Source organism: Mobula birostris, chromosome 27, assembly GCF_030028105.1.
Source record: "Mobula birostris isolate sMobBir1 chromosome 27, sMobBir1.hap1, whole genome shotgun sequence".
In the NCBI taxonomy this organism is placed as follows: Eukaryota; Metazoa; Chordata; class Chondrichthyes; order Myliobatiformes; family Myliobatidae; genus Mobula; species Mobula birostris.
The window spans coordinates 41,135,179-41,150,160 of NC_092396.1; positions in this window are offsets into that span (position 1 = coordinate 41,135,179).

The following is a 14,982-nucleotide window of genomic DNA, read 5'->3' on the forward strand; positions in this document are numbered from 1 at the left end:
CATACAGACGGTAGTGATTTCCTTACAGAATAGGCAGTGGATTATTGAATATGGAACATTTGATTATGTTTATATACATATCCAAAAGATGATTGCTAAAGTAAATATAAGGGGTATTAGTCTTTGAGATTAATACATGTTATAAAATAAATTAAAAGATAAAAAGCAAAGAGAATTTGGTAAATGAATTTTCAGAGTGGAGGGAACTGAACAGTAGAGTTCCTCAGGGGCTATAATGAAGAGCACCAGTCCCTCTGGTATTTAATAATGATACAGACTTGCTTTATAAGCATCATTTTGAAGTTCAGCACTAAACTCGGAAATGCTGTAAACTACGAGAAGGGCCTCAGGAGAAAATTATTAGTGAAATGGACAGATGGATTACAGATGAAGTTTAATGTCGAGCTGTGTTGTGATTCATTTGGGAATAAAAAAAGAGGAGAGAAAATATAAACTGATTGGAGCCATTTTAAAGCAAGTGCAGGAGCAGAGAGCTGTGGGAATATATTGCTGATCTTCAAAGATGGCAAAGCAAATTAATAAAAAATGGAATAAATAGGAAAACTAGAAAATTATGCTAAATGTCTGTAAGTGTTTGCTCAGAGTTTTTTATTTGATTCATGGATTTGGATTTCATGGATATGAAAGCCTTCGAAAAAGAATAAAGAAGATTACCAAAATCACAGCAATGACAAGGGAATTTAGATAGATGGGGAGATCAGAGAAATTAGCATTATTTTCCTTCTTTTCCTTTGTGGAAGTGCTCAACATTAGGACTGGTTTTGATGGAGTAGATGAGGAGAACTTATTTTAGAGGCTGATGCTTGGTAACCAGAGCAACCATGTTTATGGAGATTTGGAAAAGAACCAGAACGCAAGCGAAGAGAATTATTTTTTTCAGTGAGATTTTACAACCTGGGATGGACTATTGCTAAGGCAGTGGAATTGTATTCAACAATAACTCTCCAAAGAGAATTAGGTAGTACAAAAGGTGATATTTACATGGTGTAGGACACAGCAGGAGTGGGCCTACTTTGATAACTAAATTAAGGGTGGTGTAGGCACAATTGGCCTCCTCCTGTGCTGTATAATTCTACGTTCATGTAAATTTACAACTAAAGTAGATATATGTTTATAATGAGTGTGCTTGTACACAAGACCTTTGCCCAAAATGCTAGATGAATGGTCATTATAATGAAATATATCATGATTTGGTTTTCTACTCCACAGGATATGCTTACCTCCACTCTCTTGATTCTAGCCCCATGCTGAGGCCACATCCTATTTAACTTTGGCCCTATGAGTTTCCACAGCATCAACAACACTACAAATTGAAACTATTCGGGGAACCAGGGAGTTGTAAAGTCCTGCAGATGGGCTTCAAATCTGATGAGTTCTATAAACTGTAAATAAAATTACTGTTGAAAAAAGATCTAGTGCTTACCCAGTGTATATGATGAATAAATTCTTCTCGGGCTTCCAGTCAGATACAGGCACCGATTATAATTGATGTTTAGATGACAAGCTCTGCCATCTTCTTCAGGAACGATGCCTGGGCATGTCTAGTCTAGTGGTATTTATACTCATGTATTCCATCCTGCCTGATTGGTTAGTCCTCATCCAATCAGGTTTCCGCTCTCCCACCTTGCTTACAATTGAATTCAATTTCTTAATTTGAGTGAGATCTTCATCTTTTTAAAAATTCTTTTCCGCTAGTTTTATTTCAATGGCTTCTTTTACCAGCCAAAAGCTACTGGCGTGGCACGGTAGTTTTGTGTCATTGAAGTCAATCCTATGCCCATTGTGAATACAGTGTCCTGCTACCGCTGATTTTCTGGGTAACCCAAATGGTAACCTCCTGTGCTCCTTGATGTGAGTTTCCACCGTGTGTTACATCTGGCTGATATAAGCTGCTCCACATTTACAGAGGATCCTGTAAACGGCAGCCGACCTGAGCCTCAGGTCATCTTGGACCCGCATAGGCTGTGACTTGAGCTTCCTTACGGGTTTGTGGATGGTATTGTTCTGGCGTTTCTTTAGGATCCTGGCGAGCATTCCAGGAACCGTGGAAATATAGGGAAGACAGGCGGTAGCAATGGGTTTCTCCTCGTTGTTAGGTTTCTTAGTTTCTCTGTCCTTTTAAGGACCCGATTGATTTCCTTCACCTTGTAGTCATTCTGTTGGAACATTATGCATAATTGTCTTACTTCCTTGATCCGAAATAATTTTTGGACATTACCCAGAGAAACTGCTGGTAGCAGAACTCTGTACTCGCAACGCCCATAGGATTGATTTTGATGGCACAAAACTACTGCAGCATGAAAGTGGCTTTTGGGTCCACCTGGTAAAGGAAGCCATCCAAATAAAACTAGAGGAAAAGAACCTTAACCAAGACAAAGTTCTCACTCTAAGTTAGAATTTGATTGTAAACAAGGTGGGAGAGTGGAAACCTAATTGGATGCGGACCAACCAATCAGGAGAGATGGAACACAGGTGTATAAATGCCACCAGACTAGACTTGCCTAGGCATCACCCCTGAAGAAGACGGCAGAGTTTGTCATTGAAACATCGGTTATAATTGATCCTGTATCTGTCTGGAAGAAAGCCTGAGAAGAGTTTAAAATTAATGTTATTATATGTTATTCCATGTGATTTTAATCCAGACTCAAACAAGTGACCATAACTGACTGGTAGACTAATATTAATGATTTAGTCCATCCAATTAGTAATAAATCAGTAACCAAAACAAAGATGTTATTTACTGTCAATGATTATTAGGAAAAAGAGACTCTCTCCAAACTTAATAGTTTTTCACTTTCCTTTTCAGATGGAGGTAGACTCTGGCATGTTATCAGTTCCAAAATGTTAAGGACAGAGCTTTTAAACACTTGGCAGGCCAGGCAGCATCCATAAAGAGAAAGAGAAAAAGAACTAGCTCTTCAGATAGGTGATCTTTTATCCGAGCATCCATCAGTTCAAATGGAAAGTCGTCAACTTGAAATATTAACTCTGTTTCTCTCTCCACAGATGCCATATGTTTCACTATATGTTTTGATGTACGTGATAAATAAATGAATCTGAATCTGACTGACCTGCAGAGTACTTCTAGCATTTTTAATGTAGTTTATTTCATATTTCTAGCATCTACCGGTATGTGATTTTGCTTTCTGAACAGAGATTTAAAGACTGTCAGATAGAATTCACATCACTGCAGGTCAATCAGTATTTAAGGGGTACCAGTGGGAACCTTACAGGGAAAATATGAATTATTACATTTGCTCCTGCCTGAAGTTAATGGAGACCTCAAGTCCTTGATAGACATTTAAAGTTCAAGTTCAAAAAGTTCAATGTAAATTTATTATCAAGTATATGTATGTCACCAAATACAACCCTGAGATTCATTTTCCTGCGACCATACTCAGTAAATCCTATAACCATAATAAAATCAATGAAAGACAGCAGCCAACATGTCAGACAACCAGTGTGCAAGCAACAGCAAACTAGGAAAAACAAAAGAAAAAAAGTAATAAATATCGAGAACGTGAGAGGAAGAGTCCTTGAGAGTGAGTCTATAGTGGGAACATTTCAGTGACATGATCCCGTCTGGATCATGAGCCTGATGGTTGAGAGATAATAACTGTTCCTGACCCTGGTTGTGTGAGTCCTGAAGCTTCTGTGCCTTCTTCCTGTTGTCAATCCAAACTGATTGGGGTCTGCAAGCGAGGAAATAGAATGAGGAAGTAGGTCAAACCTACACTGATATACACTGACTAATGAAAGACAGAATCTTGTATGCCTTCCTAACCATATTGTCTACCTGCATTGTCACCTTCAAGGATGATCTATAGATTTGTAGCCTCTTCCTCAACACTCCCTGAAATACTACCATTCATGGTGTCCTAGCCATATTAATACTCTCAAGATGCATTACTTCACATTTGCTAGATCATACTCTATCTGCCATTACTCAGCCCATTTCACCAACACATCAAATTCTCTGCAGACCAAAACTACCTTCCACTCTGCCAACTCCACCAGTCTTTTGTCCTGCTTGTTGAATTCCAATAATCTGGATGATGGAATTCAACAGACTGGAAAAGTATGGATAAATTGAAAGAGAAGGAGCGTGCAGGAGAGGTTACTGAATCCTCCAGAATAAAGAATAAATAGAAAAGTTCAGAAAGGAACAAGAATTTAAATTCAGGCAACATGGATAAAAAAATTGAGAAGATGGGTGGTGAATACAGGACTGAAGGTGCTATATTTGAATGCACGCCATGTATATAAAAAGGTAGATGAGCTTATAGTGCAGTTAAAAATTGGAAAATATTGTGGGCATCACTGAGCTGTAGTTGAAAGAAGATCACAGGTCAAAGCTAAACATCGAAGAATACATCGTATTGAGAAGACAGACGGGTGGGCAGAAAGTTTGGGGTGGCTTAGTTGGTTAAACATGAAATCAAATCTTTAGAAAGAAGTGACATAGAAACAAAAGAATGTAGAATTCTTGTGAGTAAAGTTAAGGAACTGCAGGGATAAAAAGACCCTGATGGGAATTACATACAGGCCCCTGAACAGTAGCATGGATGTGGGAGTCAAACTACAATAGGAGATAGAAAAGGCACATAAAAAGGACAATGTTACAATAGTCATGGGGAATTTCAATTTGTAGGTAGATTCGGAATTCAGATTAGTACTGGTATTAGAGACGGTATTTGTACAATGCCTATGACATGGCTTTTTAGAGAACTTGTGTTCGAGCTCATTAGGGGAAAGGCAATTCTTGATTTGATGTTGTGCAATGAAGCAGATTTGGTTCGGGAGCTTAAAGTAAGGAAACTCCTTGGAGACAGAGATCATAAGATGATTGAATTCATCATTGTTTGAGAGGGAGAAGCTAAAAACAAATGTATCGGTATGACAGTTGAGTAAAGATAACTCCAGAGGCATAAGAAAGCAGCTGGCCAAAGTTGATTGGAGCCAGCAGAGATGACAGTGGAGCAGAAGTGGCTGCAGTTTCTGAGGGTAATTCAGAAGACATGTGATCAATTCAGCCCAAAGAAGAAGAAACATTCTAAAGGGAGAATTAGGCAACTGTGGTTGACAAGGGCAATCAAAGAGAGTATAAAAGCAAAAGAAAGGGCAAACAATATAACAAAAACCAATATGAAGCTTTTAAAAATCAACAGAAGGCAACTAAAAGAGCAATAAGGACAGAAAAGATAAAAAACTACTTGGTAAGCTAGCCAGTAATGTTAAAGAGGATACCAAAATCTTTTTCAGATATGTAAAGAATAAAAGAAAGTTATGAGTGGGCATTGAACCACTGGAAAATGATGCAGGATAAATAGTAATGAATAAACTGAACAAGTATTTGGCATCAATCATTACTGTGGAAGATGCCAACGTCATGCCAGAAATTTGAGAGTCATGGTGCAGAAGTGAATGTATTGGCTATTACTTAAGAGGTGGTCTTAGACAGGTTGGGGAAATGGCAAGGAAGTTTCAGGTGGGGGATGCTGGGAGTGGACCCAAATACAAGACACAGACTCTGAAGTACCAGGAACAGGACTTGACTAGAGAGCTGGGACAAGAACACAGACTTGGGCTAGGACACAGGCTAGGCAAGAGGGACCAGGACAAGGAACTGGGAACTAGGAGCCTGGCTTGGACTCTGAGCTGGAGACTGGACAAGGACCCAGAACCTGGGTCCTGACTTGGGCTCGGACCCCGGAACTAGGCGAGGACATGAAGTGGCTACAGGACTGGACATGGTTTGGGTTCTTCATGGCTTGGGTACTTCATGGCTTGGGTACTTCAAGGTGAGGACATGATGAGGCTTGGGTTCTTTGAGGTGAGGTCTTGACTCGGGCTCAGACTCTGGAACTAGGCGAAGACATGACATGGTCTTGGGAGACAGGAGTAGGAGAGGCTACAGGACAGAATGAGAGGCTCCTGGACAAGACGAGGGAACTCTAGCACAAGACGAAGCACATGGACAGGACGAGAACACAAAGCCTTGACTTGGTACTCAGGAACAGCTGAGCCTTGGACTTGGGACGACAGGAATCTCAGAATCTTGGACTTGGAACGACAGGAACACAGGGACATGGAACAGAGCTGGGACCCCTCCTTGGGAACAGAACTTAGGCCCGGGACTCGTACACGGAACACAGAGCCAGGACCCTCCTTGGGAACAGGATTTGGGGCCGGGGCTATACACAGAATGCTGAACACAATGAGACAGTTCCCAACACTAAGTAGCGGCCAACGGCCGGACTTAACCTAGCGCAGGCATGGACACAGTGACAGTTCTAACTCAATGATAGACAGTTCCTTATCCTGACACAGCAAGGCTCCAGACACAGGTTGCAGGGCAAGGCTTCAGGCGGAGGTTGCGGGCAAGGCTCCGGGCAGAAGGTGAAGGGAAGGGAACAGTCCAGCAACTGAAGCTGATCCCAGGAGCTGTTTATATAACCAGACCAAGATGAGAATCATGTGCCTCAATTAAGGCACACACAGGACAAGGGAAAACCAGAAAACCTGGAATAAGGATCAACTGACCAGACCGTGATCCGGAATGCGGACTATGACAGGAAGAGCAATTGGCAATTGGCCCAAAAGAATGGCCAATCGCACCTTCACTTGGGAAGCTGAAAGGTTTGAAGATGGATGCATTATCTGGACCATATGGACTACATCCCATGACTCTGAAAGAAGTAGCTGAAGGGATTGTAGAGGCTAGATTCCAGATTATTTTCAGAGTACTAAATAATTGCAAATGTCACTCCACTCTTTAAGAAAGGAGAGAGGGAAAACACAGGAATTATAGACCAGTTAGCCTGACTTTAGTAGCTGGTAAGATGTTTAGGATCCATTATTAAGAATAAGTTTTTGGGGTTCTTGAAGGCACGTGATAAAAGTCAGCATAGTTTCCTTTAGAGGAAATCTTACCTGACAAATCTGTTGGAACCCTTTGAGGAAATAACAGCCAGGATAGATAAAGAGGAGCCAGTGAATGTTGTGTACTTGGATTTTCAGAAGGCCTTTGACAAAATGCTGCACACATAAGGTTGCTAAACAAGACTGGAGCCATAAGATATAAGACAAAGGAGCAGAATTAGGTCATTCAGACCATCGAGTCTGCTTTGCCATTCCATCATGGCTGATTTACTATCTCTCTCCTGTTCTCCTGCCTTGCCCCCATAACCTATGATACCCTGAATAATTAGGAACCAATTGACCTCTGTATTAGATATACTCAATAACTTGGCCTCCAATGGCTACCCTCGGGCTCAAGAAATTTCTCCTCTTTTGTTTTTTAATGGACATCTGTTTATTCTGAGCTGTATCCTCTGATCTGAGACTAACGCACTATAGGAAACATCCTGTCTGCGTTCATTCTGTCTGGGCATTTCAGTATTTGATAGATTTCAATGAGATCATCCCTCATTCCTCGAAACTCCAGTGATTACAGACCCAGAGCCATCAAATGCTCCTCATGCAGTAACCCTTTCATTTGCACCTCTGATTTTTAAATCTTTTTCCCACTTAGAAAACAGTCTTCACTTCATTCCTTCTATCAAAGTGCAAGACCATACACTTCCCAACACTATATTCCATCTTCCACTTCTTTGCCCATTCCCAAATCTGTTTAAATCCTTTTGCAGACACTCTGCTTCTTCACACTACTTGCCTCTCCACCTATCATCGTATTGTCTTCAAACTTGTCCACACTTCATTCAGATCATTGACATATAACGTGAAAAGAAGCAGTACCAATGTCAACTCTTGCGGAACACCACTAGTCATTGGCAGCCGATCAGAAAAGGCCCCCTTTGTTCCAAATTTTTGCCTCCTGTTAGTCAGCCAATCTTTCATCCATGCTGGTATCTTTTCTGTAATACCAAAGTTCAAAATTCAAAGTAAACGTATTATCAAAGTATATATATGTCACCATATGCAACACAGATTCAATTTCTTGTGGGTGTACTCAATAGATGCAATAACCACAGTAGAATCATTGAACGGCCACACCAACTCTGAGGATAACCATCAGTTTTTACCTTGTTAAGCAATCTCATGTGTGGGACCTTGTCAAAAGGTTCTGAAAATCAAAGTGAGCAACATCCACTGATTCTCCTTTGTCTATTCTGCCTGTTATTTCCTCAAAGAATTCCAGCAGATTTGTCAGACAAGCTCTCCACTTAAGGGAACTATGCTGACTTTGGCCTACTTTATGTGACTCCAAGTACTCCAAAACCCTATCCTTAATAATAGGCTCCTCTGAATTCAGGCTAACTGGCTTTTCTTCTGCCTTCGTCCCTTTTTTAAAAGTGGAATGACATTTGCAATTTTCCAGTCCTCCAGCATCATTTCAGAATCTTGTGATCTTGAAAAATCATTACTAATGTCTCTACAATCTCTTCAACTACTTCTTTCAGAGCCCTGGAGTTAGTCCATCTGGTTCATGTGTCTTATCTACTTTCAGACATTTCACCTGCCCAAGCACCTTCTCCTTAGTAATAGCAACTACACTCATTTCTACACCCTGACACTCTTGAGCTTCTGGCATACTTCTAGTGCCTTCCACAGCGAAGAATGATGCAAAATAGTGAGTAAGTTTGTTTGCCATTTCTTTGTCCCCCACTACTACCTCTCCAGCATCATTTTCCATTGGTCCAATACCCATGCTCACCTTTCTGTTACTCTTTATACAGTACATTTGAAGGAACTTTTGGTATAATATTGGCTCATTTACCTTCATATTTCATCTTTTTTCTCCTTATGTTTTTTTAGTCACCATCTGCAGGTTTTTAAAAGCTTCCCAATCCTCTAACTTCCCACTAATTGTTGCTATATTATACGCCTACTTTTTTCCTTTCTTGCCATCTATGTCTTTACTTGTCAACCATGGTCGCCCCCATCCAACCTTTAGAATACTTCTTCCTCTTTAGGATGTATTTATCCTATGTACCTTCTGAATTGCCAAAGGAACTCCAATCATTACTGTCCTGACAGCATAGTTGTGAGTGTCCCCTTCCAATAAACTTTGTCCATCTTCTCTCTCCTGCCCCTGCAATTCCCTTTACTCCACTGTACTACTGATATATCTGACCTTATCTTTTCCATTTCAGACTGCAGGGTGAATTCTATCCTATTATGATCACTGATCTCTAAGGGTTCCTTTACCTTAAACTCCCTAATCAAATCTGGCTCATTACACAGCACCCATTTTAGAAATGGTTTTCTCCTTGTGGGATCAACCACAAGATACTTCAGAAAGCCGTCTCATTCTCCAAAGCATTCTACAAATTCCCTCTCTTGGGATGCAGCACCAACTTGATTTCCCCAATCTACTTTCATATTGAAATCCCCATGATAATTGTAACATTACCCTTTTCATTTACCTTTTCTATCTCCATTGTAATTTTTATCTCATATCCTGGCTATTGTTTGGAGGCTTGTAGTTAACTCCCATCAGAATCTTTTTACACTTGCAGTTTCTTACCTCTACCTACAAGGATTCTGCATCTTCTGATCTGATGACACATCTTCCTTAAGATTTGATTTCATTTTTTACCAACAGAGCCACTTCACCCACTTTGCCTACCTGCCTGTCCTTTCAATACAATGTATATCCTTTGATGTTCTCCCAACTATGATATTCTTTCAGCCATGACTCATTGATGCCCCCAGTGTTGTACCTTCAGCCAAAAGTTGTGGTGCCAACAACATACATAGAAAACTCAAACTGCACTACAAAATCACTTACTTTCTTCCATATACTGCTTGCATTTAAATATAACACTTTCAGTCTTGTATTCATCATCTTTTACAAATATTCCCCCATATTACACTTCAAATCATTCTACTGGCTGCAATTTTGCCCTCTAAATTGCCTGTCCTTCCTCACAATCTCACTACACACTGAATCTACTTATAAACCAGTCACAACACAAAACTCCTGTGGGGGTCATCCACTCTGTCTTGTCCTTTCAACATCTGGTAGATTTCAATGATATTCTCCCTCATTCTTCTAAACCCTAGCAAGTACAGGCCCTGAGCATCGAATGCTTCTCACATGTGTAAGGGATTTCTTTTTTTTATGTCACTGCATAGTCTGATTAAAATGGCTTCTTTGTTATGTTAAGTGCTGAGAAAGTCCTCCCGCTAGCAGTTTGTTTGAATCACGTTACTGATAAGATGTTATGAACCAATTGGGATAGTTGTTATGTTTTTGGTGTATCTGTAAGATATTATATGCGCAGGGTTTTGGGGCAGAAGGTGGGAGAGAGAGACAGAGGATGGACCAGGTGCTGTGAGTCCACTAACGGGTTCGGAACCCGAGTGGGGCTTTCAACGAGGAGAGGAGACGGAGACGGACTCGTGTGGAGCGTCTGGTCGACCACCGTTGTTGGTCCCAGGTGGCCGGTCGAGGTGATCTGAGGGGTCGCAGGGTGAAGAAGAAGGGTCCTGAGCTCCAACTGTCTGGGCACAAAGAGATTGAACTTTGATAAGTCTGGTGCCTTTTATTTTCCTTTTATATTTTGTTCACTATTAATTACATAGTTCCAGTAATATCTATAAACTGTAAATCATTTAATTGCATCTGGTGTATTGTCTGTTATTTGGGCGGGGTCGGGTACATCACACAGCATCCACACAAACTAATTACCCAGTTTGGCGGGGCCGAGGGCTGTTTCCCTAGACGACAGCGAGCTGAGCGACCCTGAGGCTGGCCGGGGGTGGGGGGGGGTGTGGGGGGGGGGGGGCGGCTACACATGTTAACCCTTTCAGTCCCTGAACCATTCTCGTGAACCTCCTCTGAAACTTGTCCAATGCCAACACATCTTAGACAAGGGGTCCAAAGCTGCTCACAATACTCCAAGTGTTGTATGACAAATACTTCATAAAGCTTCAGCATTACATTCTTACTCAGCTTTGCCTTCCTTATGGAAAGGGACAAATACAAGCTAGCAGCTGATAGTAGGTGGGTGGATGAAAGAAAACAATGTGACAATCTCGGAGCTGATTTCTGAGACAAGCAGCCCAAACTGCAGACACTACTCCGTGTGGTGTGATGAACGTGTTATAAAGCCTCAACATCACATCACTGCTCTTATTTTCTCGTCCTTTCAAAACGAAATCTTGCATTGCATTTGCCTTCCTTACCACTGACCAAGCCTACAAGTTAACCTATAGGGAATCCTGCCCAAGGACTCCCTAGCACTTTTATACCTCTGAACTGTGAATTCTCTTCCTGTTTAGAAAATAGCCTGTGCCTTTTCCCTTCTACCAAAGGGCATGTCCATACACATTCCTACAGTATATTCCATCTGCCAATTCTTTGTCCATTCTCCCAATCTGTCCAAGTCTTTCTGCACCTACCTGCCCCTCCACTTATCTTTATATCATCTGCTATCTTGGCTATAAAGTCATCAAATCTATCATCCAAATAATTGACATATAACATGAAAAGGAATGGTCCCAATACTGACCCCTGCAGAACACCATTTGTCACCAGCAGCCAACCAAGATATGCCCTCTTGACTCCAACTCTTTCCCTCTTGCCAGTCAAGCAATCTTCTATCCATGCTAGTACATTTACTGCAATATCATGGGCTCTTATCTTGTTAAGCAACCTCATATATGGCATCTTGTCAAAGGCCTTCTGAAAATCAATGTAAGCAACATCCACTGCCTCTCCTTTGTCTAACCTGCCTATTATTTACTAGAAAAGTTCCAACATTTTTGTTAGGCAAGATTTCCCCTGTAGGAAACCATGCTGCCTTTAGGCTATTTATCATGAACCTCTAAGTACTCTGAAACGTCAGCCTTAATAATAGACTCCAACATCTTCCTAACCACTGAAGTCAGGCTAACTGGCCTTTTGTTTCCTTACTCCTTCCTCTCTCCCTTATTAAATAATGGAGTGACATTTGCAATAGTGATTTTAGAAAGATCATTACTAATGCCTCCACAATCTCTTCAGCTAACCCTTTTAGAACCCTGGGGTGTTGACCATCTGGTCTAGATGACATCTACACACCTTCAGATGTTTCAGCTTCCTAAGCAAATTAGTAATAGCATCTACACTCACTTCTGCCTCCTGGCACTCTCGAATTTCTGGCATACTGCTAGAGCCTTCCACTGTGAAAACAGGCGTAAACACTTGTTAAGTTTTTTCCTCTATTACTACCTCTACAGTATTATTTTCCAATGTTCCAATATCCCCTTACAATTCTCTTTTACTCTTTATATATTTGAATAAGCTTTTGGCATTCTCTTTGGTATTTTTGAGAAGCTTACCTTCATGCTTCATCTTTTCTCTCATCACTTTTTTAGTAGCCTTCTGTTGTTTTTTAAAGGTGTCACAATCCTCTAACTTCTCACTAATTTATGCTATATTATATACCTTTTCTTTTGCTTTTATGCTGTATTTGACTTCTCTTGTCTCCCATGGTTGCCTCATCCTCCCATTAGAATACTACTTCATCTTTGTGATATGTCTATCCTGTGACTTCCGAATTGCTCCCAGAAGCTCCAGTCTCTGCTGTTCTGCTGCCATCTCTGCTAGTGTCCCCTTGCAATCAACTTTAGCCAGCTCTTCTCTCATGCCTCCATAATTCCCTTCACTGTACTGTAACACTGATACATCTAAATTTATCTTGTCCCTCTCACGTTACTGGGTGAATTCTGTCATGTTATGATCTTTGTCTCCCAAGGCTTTCTTTACCTTATGCTTCTTAACTGCATCTGGTTCATTATACAATACCACAGCCAGAATTGCCTTTCTCCTCGTAACCTCTACTGCATGCTACTCTATAAAGCCATCTCATAGGTATTCTACAAATTCCCTCTCTTGGTATCCAGCATTAACCTAAATTTTCCAAACTACCTGCATGTTGAAATTCACTGTGACTAGTTAAATTTATATCTCATATCCTGGCAACTGTTTGGAGGTTTCTATATAACTCCCGTCAGGGTGCTTTTACCCTTGAAGTTTCTTAACTCTACCCACAAGGATTTTACATCTTCCAATCCTACATCACTTCTTTCTAAGGATTTGAGCCACCCAACCCCCTTTGCCTATCTGCCTGTCCTTTCAACACAAGGTGTATCCTTGGATGTGATGATTCCAACTATGATCTACCTTCAGCCACACCTTAGTGATGCCCACAACATCATTCTTGCCAATTTCGATACACGGCCATCGACCATGTTCCGTATGGTGTGTGCATTCAAGTATAGTACCTTCAGTCCTGACACCTGGCACTGCCTCCTGGGAGGCAAAACACCATCTAAATGTTTGTTTCCTCTCTACAGAATCTCACCTCTGAGTCCTCTAATTATGAAATTCCCTAACACTACTTCACTCTCCTCCTCCCCCCGCCCACAATCCTTCCCTTCTAATCCACTCAGTGCCAGAGACCCAGTCACAGTGACTTCCCCCGGTAGGTCCCCCCTCCCTAACACCATCCAAAGCAGTATACTTATTACTGAGGGGAACGGCCACAGGAGTTCTCTGTAATGGCTGCCTATTCCCTTTTCATCTCCTGGCAGTCACTCAGGTACCTGCCCCCTTCAGCTTTGGGATGACTACCACCCTGAGCTCCTATCTATCACCTTCTTGTTCTCCTGTATGAGCTGTAGGTTATCAAGCCGCAGCTTTAGACACTTAACATGGTTTCTAAGGATCTGCAGCTCAACGTACTTCATGCAGATGTACTTATCAGCGAGAGTGGAGGTCTCCAAGAGTTCCCACATCGCACACAAAGAACTAACTCTGGACCCATACTCTGTGCACTAGCAAAACTTACTAGAAACTTACTTAGAACCTCTGCTTGTGCTCGCCCAAACCACTGCTTACACCTCCCTCATTTCATTTGCTCAAATAGAACTGACTGCTGATGTGTCTTGCTCTTTTCAAATGACGCCGACCTTGCAGCGACGTCTCCCTCTCTCACTCGCTACTTGTATTACAGGAAAGATAATAGCATGGAGGTGAAAGTGGCAAAGAGTGGGAATAAAGGGTGCCTTTTCTGGTTGGCCAATGGTCACTCGTGGTGTTCTGCAGGGGTCAGTTTTGGGACCACTTCTCTTCAAGTTATACGCCAATGATTTGAATGACATGGCTTTATGGCTGTGTTTGCGGACGGTATGAAGATAGGTGGAGGGGCAGGTAATATTGATGAAGCAGGGAGTCTGCAGAAGGACTTTGACAGATTGGGAGAATGGGCAAAGAGTGGGAGATGGAATATAGTGCAGGGAAGGTATGGTCATGCACTTTGGTAGAAGGTATAAAGGTGTAGATTAGTTCTAAATGGGGAGAATCAGAATTACAAAAGGACATGGAAGTCCTCGTGCCAAATTCCCTAAAGGTTAACTTGCAGGCTGGGTAGATGATAAGGAAGGTGAATGCAACTTATTCTCAGAGGAGTAGAATATAAAGTCAAGCATGCAAGTTTTATAAGGCATTGCTCAGGTCACACAGGTGGTATTATGAGCAGTTTGTCTACAAAAGGATGTTCTGACATTGGAGAGGGTCCAGTGGATATTTACAACAAGATCCTGAAAATCAAAGAGTTAATACATGAGGAGCCTTTGATGGCTCTGGGCCTATACTTTTTGAAATTTAAAAGAATAAGGGGGGATCTCATTGATATCTATCAAACATTGAAAAGCCTAGACAGTGTGGATGTGCAGCGGATGTTTACTAAAGTATGAGAGTCTAGGTGCAGAGGACACAGCCTCAGTATAAAAGGATATCCCTTTAGAACAGAAGTGAGGAAGAATTTCTTTAGCCAGAGCAATGTGAATCTGTGAATTTTATTGCTGCAGAAATTGTGGAGGCTAAGTCTTTGGGTAGGTTGGTAGGTTCTAAATTTGTAAGGGTGTCAAAGGTTATGAGGTGAAGGCAGGAGTCGGGGTTAAGAAGGAAAATAAGTCAGCCATGATTGAATGGCAGAGCAGACATGA